The 15631-nt window shown below is 35.3% G+C and overlaps 1 pseudogene; it reads left to right on the top strand.

The window, feature by feature from the left end:
* LOC109490786 overlaps positions 1 to 15631 on the top strand; it is a 109011-nt pseudogene that overhangs the window by 54833 nt on the left and 38547 nt on the right.

Below are 15631 nucleotides of genomic sequence, written 5' to 3'. Positions count from 1 at the left end.
TTCCTCTCCCACTCCCCTGCTTGTGTTCCCTCTCCCACTGGCTGTATCTCTCTGTCAAATAAATAAAGTCTTTAAAAAAAAATCACAGATGATGTCCTTTTCCTGGAACATAAAACACATTTTAAAAATTAGTTGAAATAAAGCTACAATTAAGTTGACACTCAAAGGAAAAACATTCTAATATGAATTCTGGTGACCTAAGTCTCTGCCTCTCTTTATCTCTGTCTTTCTCTCTCCTGCATGTACTTTACTAGTGGACTAAATGAAGAGAATATTAATAATGTTCTCTTAACACAATAAGAGATAAGGCTGAAGTTGTTTATTTTTCTATAATTTTTATTTTCCTTGACTACTTGAATCCAAATAATTTAAGGATATGTGATCTTTGCAAATGAATGACAATTCGCCTTCTAAAAGGTTTCATCAGATCTATGGATTTAGGGATGTGTATGTATGAATAGAGTCCAAGTTCACTGAATACTAATCCCAGCCTTGCTGGTGATTTATGGTGTGAAACTGGGCAAACTGCCTCCCATCTCAGTTTTCTCATCTACTAAAAGGAAACAATAAAGCGCTTCTCCTGAAAGAATTGGGTGTGGTCCAACTAATCAAATATGTTAAAGTATTAGGTAAACACATTTTCATAAATCATGTTCATGAAAGAAGGCCTCTTCTGGAGATTTAGAAGAATTCAAGTGAGTTTTTTTTTTTAAGTTTGCCCTTAATAAATCAACATTTTTGTCCATTCCAGATTCACAGAAATGTACACTTAGTAAGGTCTTAAAACACAAGCTGCTAAACCCACACATTTATAGTGAACTGATCTTTCACAAGGGTGGGGGAGCAAGAATACACAAGGAAAAAGAATAGTCCCTTCAATAAATGGTGTTAGGAAAACTGGATATTTACATGCCAAAGAATAAAATTGGACCTTTATATTATGCCATGCACAAAAACCAACTCAAAGTAGATTTAACAACTTAAATGTATAACCTGAAACTGTAAAACTTCTAGAAGAAAACATAGGTAAAAGGCCTCTTGGTCATAGCAATGATTTCTTGGATATGAACCAAAGCATAGGCAACAAAAGCAAAAATAGACAAATGGGACTACATCAAACTAAAGTGCTTCTACACAGCAAAACAAACCATCAACAGAGTGTAAAGCTAACCCATGAAATGTAAGAAAATACTTGCAAATGATACATGTCAAAAAGGTTTAATATCCACATGAAAAAATGTTCAATATCACTGAACATCAGGGAAATGCAAATCAAAACCACAGTGATGTATCTCCTCACACCTGTCAGAATGGCTAAAAGAAAAAAGACAAGAAATAAGGCGAGGATGTGGCAAAAAAGGAACCTTCTTCATGCATTGTTGGTGGGAATATGAACTTGTACAGCTGTTGTGGAAAACAGTATGGAGATTTCTCCAAAAATTAAAAAACAGAAATATAATATGATCCAATAATTATAGTACTGAGTATTTACCTGAAGAAAATGAAAGCACTAATTCAAAAATATATATGCACTTCTATGTTTATTGCAGCATTATTTACAATAGCCAAGATATAGAAGCAACCTAAGTGTCCATTGATCAGATGAATGGATAAAGAAGAAGTGGTATATCTATATCCCATATTATGCAGCCATAAAAAGGCTAGGATCTTGTCACTTGGGACAAAATGAATGGACCTAGAGGATATTATGCTAAGTGAAATAAGTCAGACTGAAAAAGACAATTACCATATGATTTCACATACGTGGAATCTAAAAACCAAAACAAATGAATAAACGAACAAAAAGCAGAATCAGACCTAGAAATACAGAGAAGAAACTAGTGGTTACCAGAGGGGAGGGGGCTAGAAGGATGGGCAAAATGGGTGACGGGGAGTAGGAGATACAAGCTTCCAGTTATAGAATAGGAAATAATAGGAATACAAGTTATAGCATAAGGAATATATAGCATAAGGAATATAATGACACTGTAATAGCATTATATGGTGACAATGGTAGCTATATTTATAAGCACAACAATGTATAGAGAAGTTAAATCACTATGCTGTGCATCTGATACAGCTATACTAAAAAAATGTTTTTAAATATACAGGACTAGAGGATGTAAAGAGAGAAAAGGTAGGAAGAAAGAAATTCAGGAGATGGAGAATATGGAATAGTTCTAAGCATAACCATTGTATTTAATTAAATTTCAGTTATAGGGATTTCGAAAATCTTAGCTGATTCCTAAATGCTATAGACACTTAAGTCTTGTGTTTTAAGTGCTGAATAACAAAATTAACCTTAAAAACGGCTTAATATTCAAAATATATAAGGAACTCCCAGAACTCAATAGCAAAAAAGCAAAAACCTAATTAAAGAATGGATGACATACCTGAATAGATATTTTTCCAAAGAAGACATACAAATGGGCAACAAGTATATGAAAAGACCCTCAATTTCACTAGGCATCAGGGAAATACAAATCAAAACCACAGTGAGATATCACTTCACACCTCTTAGGATGGCTATTATCAAAAACACAAGATAACAAATGCTGTCAAGGATATACAGAAATAGGAACCCTTGTATACTTTTGGTGGGACTATAAATTGGTGCAGCCACTATGGAAAACTAATAGAAAGTAGAGGTTTGAGGTTCCTCAAAATATCAAAAAATAGAGCTACAATATGATCCAGCAATGCCACTTCTGAATATTTATCCAAAAGAATTGAAATCAGGTTCTCAGAGTGATATTAACACTCACATGTTCATTGTAGCTTTATTCCTAATAGCCATGATTTGGGGAGGACCCCTAAATATCAACAGATGAATGTATAAAGAAAATATGGTATATACATACAAAAGGATATTATTCAGCTTTAAAAAAATAAGGAAATTCTGACATTTATTACAAATGGATGAACCTAGAGAATGTTATGCTAGGTCAAGTCAGGCACAACAGAACAAATACTGTATGACCCCACTTATAGCAGGAATCTAACAGTAAAGCTCATAGAAACAGAATCCAAGGGTGGTTACCAGGGTTCAGAGGAGGAAGAATTGGGGAGATATTGGTCAAAGGGTATATAGTTTTAGTTATACAAGATAAATAAGTCCCAGAGCTCTGCTGTACAGGATAGTGCATATAGATAACAATACTATATATTGCAAACTTTGTTAAGAGGTTAGATCTTTTGCTAAATGGTCTTATCACACACACACTCACACACACACACACACACACAAGGAAGGGAAACTTTTATTTTACTTTTTAAAGATTTATTTATTTGAGAGAGAGAGAGAAAGAGAGAGGGGGAGAGAGAGAGAGCACGAGCACGGGAGAGAGACCGAGGGAGGAGAGAAATCCTCAAGCAGACTCTCCCTGAGTGCAAAGCCCGACACAGGGCTTGATCCAAGGATCCTGAGATCATGACCTGAGCCAAAATGAATCAGTGCCCCTGGAGGGGAAACTTTTAGCCAGAATGGCTAAGTTTATAGCATTGTTTATGGTGATTGTTTCACTGGTGTATACTTATCTTCAAACTCATAAAATATATACATTGTACAACATTTCTGCATGTCAATCATGGCTTGATAATAAACAAAAAAAGACACAAGCTGGGGCGCCTAGGTGGCGCAGTCGTTAAGCGTCTGCCTTCGGCTCAGGGTGTGATCCCGGGGTTCCGGAATCGAGTCCCTCATCGGGCTCCTCCACTGGGAGCCGCTTCTTCCTCTCCCACTCCCCCTGCTTGTGTTCCCTCTCTCGCTGGCTGTCTCTCTGTCACAAAAATAAATAAAATCTTAAAAAAAAAAAAGACACAAGCTAAACATTTGTCCCCTGTAGATATATCCATACACATATCTATGCTCCAAGCTGAGAGCTGTTACTGACCCAGGAGGGTTAAACTTCAGTGCGGGATGCCAAGTAATTAGATAAGTGACATTAGACCATCATTTATAGTCCTGTGCAGTCATGAATGACAATGTCAGCTGAAACAAGGACAAATGAATGAAAACCAGCAGTTCATAGAAGCCCCTGAACAGCACAGCACCTACAAAAAAGTTAACCTAAATGCCAGACCAGCATAGAATTCCAATAGAATTTTGAAACAATTATTGGCTATTTTTTTCTAGCAGCAGTCAGTACGAATAAGACTGAGCCAAGTCAATAAGCTCACAGTAAATGTTATTTTCCCATATTTGCCCTTTTAGGGAAGAAAATTACAGTAATAGCTATCTTTATCAGAAGAGTGTAAACATGTCCTATCAGAGAAAATGCTATCATTTAACAGTGGCTTAAACTGTTCATGGTTATCCCATTCAAGTAACAAGCACAGTTTTCTATTCATTGTTGAGGGTCTATGATTTTTCCCTTTTTAAATTTTCATTAAATATTTTAAATAACTAAATATTTATATCTCTAATTTAAAAAAGTCCTGAAACACTTTGTAGTCCAGACAATTGGCTTGTTTTCTTTAACTTGTCTTTGCTTCGTATTTAAATGACAAATGTCTATATACTTAAAACACATCAAATTAGATTTTTAAAAGGTTCTAAAAAGCATGTTTCAATGGATTTTTCTATTTTAAAATAATTTTATAGCATAAATATTTTCTCAAATTAAAAACACAATTTAGGAAATAATGCTTTTAGGCCCGTGTAAAATAAACTTTAATGTGCTCCCATTTAGTACGGTTAATTTTAAAAAATCAATAAATTAAGATTTAGATAAACAAAAATTGTATTATATGTATAAAATAGTTTATACAATTTATTTATTTAGAAAATGCAATATAATTAAATTTATAAAATGATGTATGGTATCATTATATAAAATAATATTGGCCAAACATGTGCTTATTTTTTCATACAAATAATGCCACTTATACCTCACAATAAATAGTAAGTATACAATTGTGGTGATTATTTTATATAATATAGTTTGTCATCACTGCCTAGCAAACCACTGCAAAACACAGTAGCTTAAAACAAGAAGATTCATTATTGCCCATGAGACTACAAGTCAGCTTAGTGGTTCTGCTTATCTCCTCTGGGTGAAACTGATCTCAGTTGGGTTTGCTCACACATCTATCTACAATAAGCCAGTGGGTCAGACGGGATTGGCTGGTCTAGCTTGGTCTCACATGGATAATTCAATGGCCCTGTTTCCCTTCTTCCAGTGGACTTGGCCAGACTAGTTTTCTTGTGGAGGAAGGAGTCTGTGACAGTGAACCAAAGCACTGTATTTCAAGACCTACTCTCAGACCTGCTGCACCATCTCTTCTGCCATGCTCCAGGGGCCAAAGTAAGTAATAGGTCTGTTTAAATTCAGAGTGGGGGAAGAAACACCACTTCTTCTTTTTTTTTTTTTTTTTTTTTTTTTTTGGTAAAGATTTTGTTTATTTATTAGAGAGAGAGAGAGATCACAAGTAGTCAGAGAGACAGGCAGAGGGAGAGGGAGAAGCAGGCTCTCTGCTGAGCAGAAAGCCGGATTCTGAGCTCAATCCCATACCCTGAGACCGTGACCTGAGCCAAAGGCAGACGCTTAACTGACTGAGCCACCCAGGTGCCCCCGAAACCCCACTTCTTGATGGAAGGAGCTGTAAGGTCACATTGAAGGACCATATATAGGGTAAGGGAAAGAATTGAGGCCACTTTTACAATCATTTGGTCATAATGGCTAAATTCAAATAAGGAAACTGAAAGAAATAGAGAAATTTGAAAAATGTCAATAGTAAAATTTTCAACTACAACCTAAGTGTTCCGATTTTAAGTATAAAAGCATTACATGTCTGTAAGATTTTTCAATATGTCCTCAAAAATACTTTAAACAAAACCCAGTATCAATTGCCAAAATGGAATAATAAAATAACATCCTATATTAAATTATTGTTAGCACCACAGTGTGAGATGAGATTTAAAGAAAAAAAAAAAAACTCCATCAGAATACTTACCATATAGGTTATTAGAAGAGTGGAAAGTATACACAACAAAAGGACTTCAGCACAAACAATCTCAGTATCAGCAGTGTCCTGCTGCGAGAATACAATTATAATAATTTTTACTTCATTAATCTGCAAACCTAATTATTTTCACAAAATATCCCAGCAGTTTCAACCTACTTCTTGTAAATATTTATATCTTAAAGAAATAGTTGGTTTTTTCTTGTAACTTCATTACTCCCATAAAGCATACATTAAGTGGACAAAAGTGTAAAATAAATTGTATAAAACCTAATTGGTTCTAATCGGGTAAAAACAAATTATATCTTAGAGTAAATCTAACTATTTATATAGTCAAAATCCTCAAGATGTGATGGTCTCTATTACCTGACTGGAAATTACACACCCTGTAGAAAACCCAGGTATATTTCAGCTGGAAGTATTAGTGAGTGATCTTGGGGAGGAAGGTAAACTGTAGGATACAGAACTTTATTTTGCAGAGGCATGGCATTAACACACATTTTCCAGAAGCTGTAAAGTTCAGTGTCACACAATATGTTGGTTACCTACTACGACATTACAAAGCACACAAATGTTTGCTTACTTAACAGCTACCTATTTGGCCTACAATTTTTTGGTTTAGGAATTTAGGCTAAACTCAGCAGGAATGTTCTTCTGCTAAAGAGTGGGATCCCTTAAGATTTGTGGTTAGCTAAGGTTTGCCTGTGAGTTCTCTTTTGCTACGGTGGCTGGGCTCTCTCAGATGTATGTATATGGAACCTCAGCGGGAACTTCTGGCTAACTCAACTCCAGTCCATGGAATCTTTCTTCCCCCAATTCCCTAGTTTGAGTGTATTCAGATGAAAGGAAGGAGTGAGAAAAAAAAAAAAAAAGCAAGTGGAAATGCATGCGGCCTTACAAGTTCTGTGCTTGGAACTGGGATCCCTAATTACTAGCTCAATGTATTGCCCAAAGAAATCACAAAGTCAGGACTGATAAAGGGGGTTAAAAAAATTACAGTCCACTTGAGAAGAGTTTCAGGCACATTACAGAATGCACTGATACAGACAGAAGGGGTTTGTGGCCAGTTTTGCAAACAATCCTCTATAAAACGATAGTTCACAATTTTTTGACAGTTATGATAGAGGATAGTGAGATGGTAGATAGAGGTCAGGGATGCTTCTAAGCACCTTACAATACACAGGACAGTCCCTCACAACAAAAAATTATCAAACCCAAAATATCAATAGTTCGGAGGTTGAGAAACCCTGATATAGGTAGCATGACTCCAAATTATTCTGTTCTGGATACATAATAGATCTATAATACAACCTAAGAATGCATTACTTTAATTTATTTTTGGTACTCAGAGACTTGAATAGCACATATATATTGCATTAACTCTGTTTTCATTAATTTAATTGTTCTGCCACCACATTACACACCTATTTTCATTTCTTACATATTCCTTTCCAGATATTCTTACAGGTAGGCATATTTTAATTGACAAAAAAATTTACTTTGCATCTGTTGTTCTTTTCCCAAAATTGTAATAAAAGGTTTCTAGGTTCCTATATAACCTTCAAAATTAAAATAGACCTTAATAATCTTAATATTCATTAATCTGCTCTTGTCCAATCTAATCCAATTGATTCTAGATATTTTGTCATTCTAAATAATAAGTTTATACATAAACAAATTTCCATATATATATATAGAGAGAGAGAGTTATTTTAACTTTTTTTTTTTTTGCTTAGGATAAATTATACTTGGGATTGTAAATTAAAGCATAAAAACAGTTTTATGATGCTTGAGAAACATTGTCAACTTGATTTCCATTGAGTTAAAGACCTCACCTCCACCAATGTGTGTATATATATACTTTATTCCAAGATTTATAGCATTGATTATTATTATATTTATAATTTTCCCTAATCTGCAATGCAAAAATGTATCATGTGGTTGCTTAATTTGCAAGTGTCTAGCCATTAGTAAATTTGAATATATTTTCTTATATCTCTTTATAGCTAAGGGACTATGGCAGATTACTTAACCTTGATAAACCCATCAAACATAGATAAAAAGAATACATACTTCAGATTAAGTCAAAAAGTACATGTAGAGCACTTAGCCCAGTGCCTGAAAAATAGTGTTCAATAAATGTTGACTTTAACTGTTTAAGTTAATAATATTTTAAAATAATTCTCTCTTGTGTATTTTTTCCTTGGTCTTTATCCATTTGTCTAAAGCAAGCATAATGTTCTTTTATCAATCTGCATGAATATTTCAATACATTTAAGATATGAACTCATTTTTTCATAATTACTCTAAAATACTATTTTTTCACTTTCTTTTCTATACATGAAATCTTCTGGAGAGTATAATCATATTATTTCCATCAATGAACGCCGAACTTATACAAAGCAGATGTCACAGGGTAAAGTACACACCACTATGATAAAATGGTAATTTTAAAGATGCTTATGTTCCATACCAATCTCCAGAATTTCATCTTTAGGTATGGTCTTGTCTTATTTACTACTTCTATCAATGGCATAGATCCCATACTGATTAACTTTGTGCTTGACATGAAACTAGGAAGTTAGATATAATTTAGATGTTAGATTTTGGATACAAAATGATCTTGACAAGCTGAAATGATGTGCCAAATAAAATTCAATTTAACAAAGATTTATTGAATGTCAGGAATGTGCAAGATATTGTGTTTAGTATAAAAAGCTATTTGTACTGAACTCTAAATAAGCCAGTTGCACATTATGAAACAAGAATACTATTTATGTCTATATGGGTTCCAAACATAAATTAATTAACTTAAGGCAACATTCTTTCAGGCTGCATTATATAAACTATATTTACCCAGGGCAGAATAATTCAGAGTCCCATTCTCTATATCAGGGTTTCTCAACCTTGGCACTATTGACATTTGGACTGAATAATTCTTTGAGTGCTTTCATTGTGCATTGTAGGATTTTAGTTGCATCTCTGTCCTCTGGATACCAGAACCACCCCTCACAGTGTCAACCCAAAATCTCTCCACACATTGCCAGATGTCCCCTGAAGAGTTCAATGACCCTGGTTGAGAACCACTGACATATAAGTACATCAGCCCACTTTGATACCACTCTTAAAAAGAGACATTAACAGATTAGGTAAGAACCAAAATGGCAGGGGACCTCATACACATGTTAAAAGAGGAATGTTTTTTCATTGTTGTCCTCTTAATGGGCTTGTCTAGAAAACAAAAGCTTCCCAAACTGCTTAAAATCTTCAAACACTTTTTTTTTAAAATTTGTTTGTATTTGTTACAACCTTTTAAAACAGAATATGACTTGAGCAATACATTTCCACTCACAAAACTTGTGGAGTTACTTCTTGAAATTATAAGCCCATTTAGGCACTTTGTAAAGCTGTTCGAACACTTTTTATATGAAATTGCTATCACACGGTAGTTAATCTACAGTCACCTTCTGTGTTCCTACTAAATGCCAGGCTCTGGGCATACGGGGCTGGATACAGGAGCTTCTGTGCCTTAGGGGTGTTAGACTCCAACGGAAAGACCAGTCATTAAACAATTACTTGTCAACACATATCTAATCAACTTCAATTGTGCAAAGTGCTCTTTATGAGAAATATCCTGTACCATGAGGAAACATAACAGAATATTTTAGCCTAAACTGTGGATTTAGGAAAGGGTTTCTAGAGAGAAAATGGTGTTCAATTTGATATTGGAAAGAATGAGTTTGAAATCATGGCGTAGGGACAGGACCATTCCAAGCAAAGACAACCACACACATGACAGTCCACAATGGACCTCGGAAAACCCAAATGGCTCAAATACAGTGAGAGAGGCAAAGAGTAGGGCAGCAGGACTGCAGATCATGCTGAATGTTTTGAGGGCATGTTGGGATTTCAGATTTTAAAATAATTAAAAACCATTAAAGTGTTTTAAGGAGAGAAGAGACATAATTGTATTTTCTTCTTCAAAGACTCAGACAGCTGTGTTTTGTGAAGCCCTGGAAGGTAACTAAGAACTATGGGTAGAAAAGGAACCGATTTCCAGCTGTCACCCTGTACTTGCTAGAGTGATCAATATACCAGGGCCAAAATTCCCATATGCAGCACTTATCGATGATATAAGTGGTTTTGAAAATGGTCCATGTTTTAAGAAGCCTTTGTATCCTCAACAAAAATGTTTGTTCTGATTTTTAAATGTTCTGCGTTTTTTTCTTTATAATAATTAATGACCTTGTAAGAGGTTGTAAAGCCAACATTGATCTATTTTAATAGTGTTGAAATTGGTCATTCTGTTCTAAAAGAATATCTGATATCATTGCTTAAAAACACTTTTCTTTGCCTAAGCTATTCTTATGCACACATCAAAAAGGACTTTGGTTTTAAATCCATGGAATTTTATCCATGTGTAATTGCATCTGATTATGCTTTTGTCAATACAAAATTTGAGAGCAAATAAGTAAACATTCAGCAATATTAGTAAATGTCCTTCTATTTCTCCTTGCTACTATGGATTTAGTTAAATAACAAGCTTGCACACATGAATTTATATATAATTTTATGTATGTACATATGTGCATATATGTGCATGTTTCTACACATACTGTAGTTTTCACATACCAATATGAAGCTATGTATTATGTATTTCTGTATTGTATTTCTACATAAAAGTAATTTCACTAAAACTTTTTTCAGACAAAGTTGTGACTACATGCTCTAATTGAGCAAAAATTTCTAACTTTTTTGATTCAGAATATATAACCAAATGAGTATTGCCACAAATATCACTGGTAAAGTTCATTCAGCTTTAAATCTCATTCATCTTTAAATCGTAATTCGTTTAGCACAATGGCAGCATCAGAATTCCCAGGCTTAGTCTCATTCACAACTATTCCTGTTTGAAATAATCATAATTTCCCTAAAACAAAAAGTTTCAACAGAACTTTATAATCTACTAATCCCACCAAAAATATAGATGCCTTCTCTACTTAGAATCTTATAGACAAATGGCAGACTATTCACTTACTTTTGAACTTTCCTCTAACTGTTGGGAAGAGAGCTAGGGTGTTAGCATCAAGGACAAGAAAGAGTAAACCCCCAGTCTCACCACTTATGAATCATGGAAGAATGGGCAAATGATCCATAGTTTCTCACCTTTAAAATAATATTGTCTTAGTGTATAGAGTTCTCATGAGGAAGAGGATGTTAGCAAAGTGCATTTATTACACAATCAAAATTATTTTTTTTCCTCTTATAGATAGAAATTTTATTTGTAGCATCATTAACAGTTGGCTAGCCAACTGTCTTGCCATCTTAGAATAAAATGTAAGACGATGGAAACATGTCATCCTGAAAACTAATTAAAAGGTACCAACCAGTATATTATTATCCAACTTACTTCAGTCTTTTCACTCCCATCAATCCAGAAATAAAATATTATAGTAACATGATAGATAAGTAGAGGCAGATTGTACCCATACTGTGAAGCAATGAAAAGTTTTTCTGATGTTATATCCAATTTTGAGATATGTGCCCACATTCAACCAGGACCACTGTCTAGACACCTGCATTGTCATTCAGGTAATCCTGTTGGTTTCTCATACATTTCCTTCTGAATCTGTTTTTGTATCTTCATCACTTTCACCACGACTAAGTGTCCAAACTCCTGATGTTGCTTTTCCTCTCTTCCTGCTCCTCCAACTGGCATTCCACAAGTTACCACTGTAACAGGAATTTCATCTTGGGGGGAAATATAGACATGTGCTTCCCAACTATGCCACCACACAGATGAGAAAGCTGAAGTATCAACAGAGCATCTCCCGTTAGTCATTTGTTGACAGCTTTTCCTAGGGGCCATTATTTCTTCTATATTCTCAGCATACCATATGGAAGCAAAGAAGGTTTGACTACCAGAGAAAAATCCTCAGGCAAAGAAAAGTGGGTGCTGGCAATTGGAAATCAAGTTGAAAGTGTAAAAGGCCAAAGGGTTTGGGCCAGGTACCAACAGCATCTGCTTCAGAATTAGAAAAAAAGTTTCATGATATATTATATTACACATGCATGCACACACACACACACCCTCACACACGCATGTATACATACTACAGGGTATATACCAGAACTTTCCCTTTCTTTACACAGAAAATGAGGCAGAATTACTCCATATATAAAAAATAAGGTACCAAGGAATTCAGAATTTCAGTTAAACTATCTATTTAAATAAATGTTTTATTTATGTCCAGCTTTGCCCCCTTTCATATTTAGTTTTAATAACACAAAAGTAGGTGCTTTAAGTTGATTGGAATGTATATCAATCTGACCCTGAAGATGCTGAAGACATTTAGGTTATGGAAATATTCTCAATATTGGTAAAGTGTAGGCCATGTAATTTAATGAATTCTCACTTGTAAACTGATTTTGAAAGCTCCAGGCCAAGAAGACAATTTCCATGGAAAGTACAGGAAGAAGTTAATGAAGCAAAACAGGTAATTGCTCTGGTGCAGACAAGAAAAACGGCTTCTAAACTCCCTGATATGATTGAACATACACTGACATGAAACATTATTTAATTAATATTTGCTTTGGGTTGAGACAGAATTGATGATGAGACTCAATACAATAAATCTACAATGCTTAAATTTTCTTAAATTTCTAATACATCATAATTTGGCTAAGCAATTTGGTGACGTTAACCTTTCACCACATTTAAAGATATATTGATTTTGAATCAATAGTGAATAGGAGCAATATATTCACTAAATTTGGGAAATAAATTGTTCTTCGTGCATTTTGAAAGAACTTAGAAAACCTATAAGGTAACCCTCTTCATACTTAGTTTATTCACAGTGAAAACTGCTTGTATTTTCTTTTCAACATATAGTATAATGACTTTTATGCCTTTTTATAAAAACAATGATCAAAGATGTCAGTTTTCTTTGTAGATGTAGATGTCACTGTATCTAATTTTATTAATCTGCATTTCTTTTAAAATATTCCATAATTTAGACACTACACTTCACAATTAGTGACAAATTTACGAATCAACTACAAACACACTAACAAGCAGAATTTATAAACTATATGTTCACACTCACCTATTTCCATATAAGTATTAAGTTACATAGATTAATTCATATTCTTTGCTACTTATATAACAAGATACACTTTGGGGTCACTAATATTTTTAAAATCATAATTTTTAGGAAGCTGTACATCCTTCTTTTTCTTTTTTGTTTAGTGAATGCATTCTCATCATTTTTATGAGCCTTATAATATTTTATATATGTAGGAATTCACATTACAAATTCATATATAATTTTAGAACACCTGGCATAGACCTTAATTTCAGCAGATAAATACATTGTAGATAATGTGGAAGAAAACCTAATCACTCTAAATTGTAGCTCATAAATCATGTTACAGTGATATTTCTTTGAATAAACTAATAAAATTAATAGAGGAGGAGTTACAATGGCAGAGTAGTAGGGGGGCCCTGAGCTTGCCTCTCCCTCAAACACAGCTAGATCAACATCCAACTATATTGAACAACTAGGAATAAGATCTGAGGATAAAGAAAGCAATCTGTACCGTTGGAGGGAGAGAATGTGGCAGATTCGAGGTTCAGAGCCATGAACTGGGGGAGAGGAAAGCCTTGGGACCACAAAGGGGAAAGAACCCTTTCTGAGGAACAGTCAGGGAAAGGGCTAGAACAGGAGAGAATATAGGGATCACACAATCAGCTGCTGTGAGGACATCCCCTGAGTCGCACTGGGAGAGTTCACTCCCCTTCCCAGCATACATTTGGAAGAGTGTATTTTGCCTCTCCAAGGACAGGGGCCAGCTGGGAGCCATTGAATGGCCCTTAGGAGCAGGGACAGAGGTGTGTTTAAAGGGCACATAACCTTGAAGCACCTTTTCACTGAAAGCCACAACAGCTTAAACCACCATGTGCACACTGAGCGGTTGCTTTTCTGGGACAGACCTGAGCAGAGTGCAGAGACACGAGCAGAACGCAGATAACCTGGTCCCTGCTTTTCCCAGTCTGCCACAATAGACACAAGACTCTGTGTGACTGCTTTTCTTTTTTTTTTTTTTTAATGATTTTTTATTATATTATGTTAGTCACCATACAGTACATCCCCGGTTTCCGATGTAAAGTTCAATGATTTCATTAGTTGCGTATAACACCCAGTGCACCATGCAATACGTGCCCTCCTTACTACCCATCACCAGTCTATCCCATTCCCCCACCCCCATCCCCTCTGAGGCCCTCAGTTTGTTTCTCATAGTCCATAGTCTCTCATGGTTCATTCCCCTTCTGATTACCCCCCCTTTCTTTATCCCTTTCTTCCCCTACCGATTATCCAAGTTCTCATGTTGAGAATTCGTTCTTTCTGATAGCTGAGTAATATTCCATTGTATATATGGACCACAGCTTCTTAATCCAGTCATCTGTTGAAGGGCATCTCGGCTCCTTCCATGATTTGGCTATTGTGGACAATGCAGCTATGAACATTGGGGTGCATATGGCCCTTCTCTTTACTACGTCTGTATCTTTGGGGTAAACACCCAGTAGTGCAATGGCTGGGTCATAGGGTAGTTCAATTTTTAACTTTTTAAGGGACCTCCACACTGTTTTCCAGAGTGGCTGTACCAACTTGCATTCCCACCAACAATGTAGGAGGGATCCCCTTTCTCCACATCCTCTCCAACAATTGTTGTTTCTTGCCTTGTCTATTTTTGCCATTCTAACTGGCATAAGGTGGTATCTCAGTGTGGTTTTGATTTGAATTTCCCTGATGGCTAATGATCTTGAACATTTTTTCATGTGTCTGTTAGCCATTTGTGTGTCTTCATTGGAAAAGTGTCTGTTCATATCTTCTGCCCATTTTTTGATTTGTTTTTTGATTTGTTTATTTGTTTCTCACGCATTGAGTTTGAGAAGTTCTTTGTAGATATTGGATACCAGTCTTTTATCTGCAGCATCATTTGCATATATATTCTCCCAATCCTTGGGCAGCTTCTTAGTTTTTTTAACTGTTTCCTTCACTGTGCAGAAGCTTTTTATCTTGATGAAGTCCCATAAGTTCATTTTATCTTTTCTTTCTCTTGCCTTGGAGATGTGTCATGAAAAAGGTTGCTTTGGCTGATGTAGAGTTTGCTGCCTATGTTCTCCTCTAGAATTTTCATGGATTCTTGTCTCACATTGAGGTCTTTCATCCATTTGGAGTTTATTTTTGTGTATGGTGTGAGAGAGTGGTCAAGTTTCATTCTTTTGCATGTAGCTGTCCAATTTTCCCAGCACCATTTATTGAAGAGACTGTCTTTTTTCCACCGGATGTTTTTTCCTGCTTTATCAAAGATTAGTTGCCCAAAGAGCCGAGGGTCCATTTCTGGGTTCTCTATTCTGTTCCATTGGTCGATGTGTCTGTTTTTGTGCCAGTACCATGCTGTCTTTGTGATCACAGCTTTGTAGTACAGCTCGAAATCCGGCANTCCGGCATTGTGATGCCCCCAGGTTTGTTTTTCCTTTTCAACAGTTCCTTGGAGATTTGGGGCCTTTTCTGTTTCCATACAAATTTAACGACTATTTGTTCTAGTTCTTTGAAAAATGTCCTCGGTATTTTGATCAGGATAGCATTGAAAGTGTAGATTG

The sequence above is a fragment of the Ailuropoda melanoleuca genome, chromosome 3 (assembly GCF_002007445.2).
Source record: "Ailuropoda melanoleuca isolate Jingjing chromosome 3, ASM200744v2, whole genome shotgun sequence".
NCBI classification, from domain to species: Eukaryota; Metazoa; Chordata; class Mammalia; order Carnivora; family Ursidae; genus Ailuropoda; species Ailuropoda melanoleuca.
This window is presented reverse-complemented; position numbering and strand designations above follow the sequence as displayed.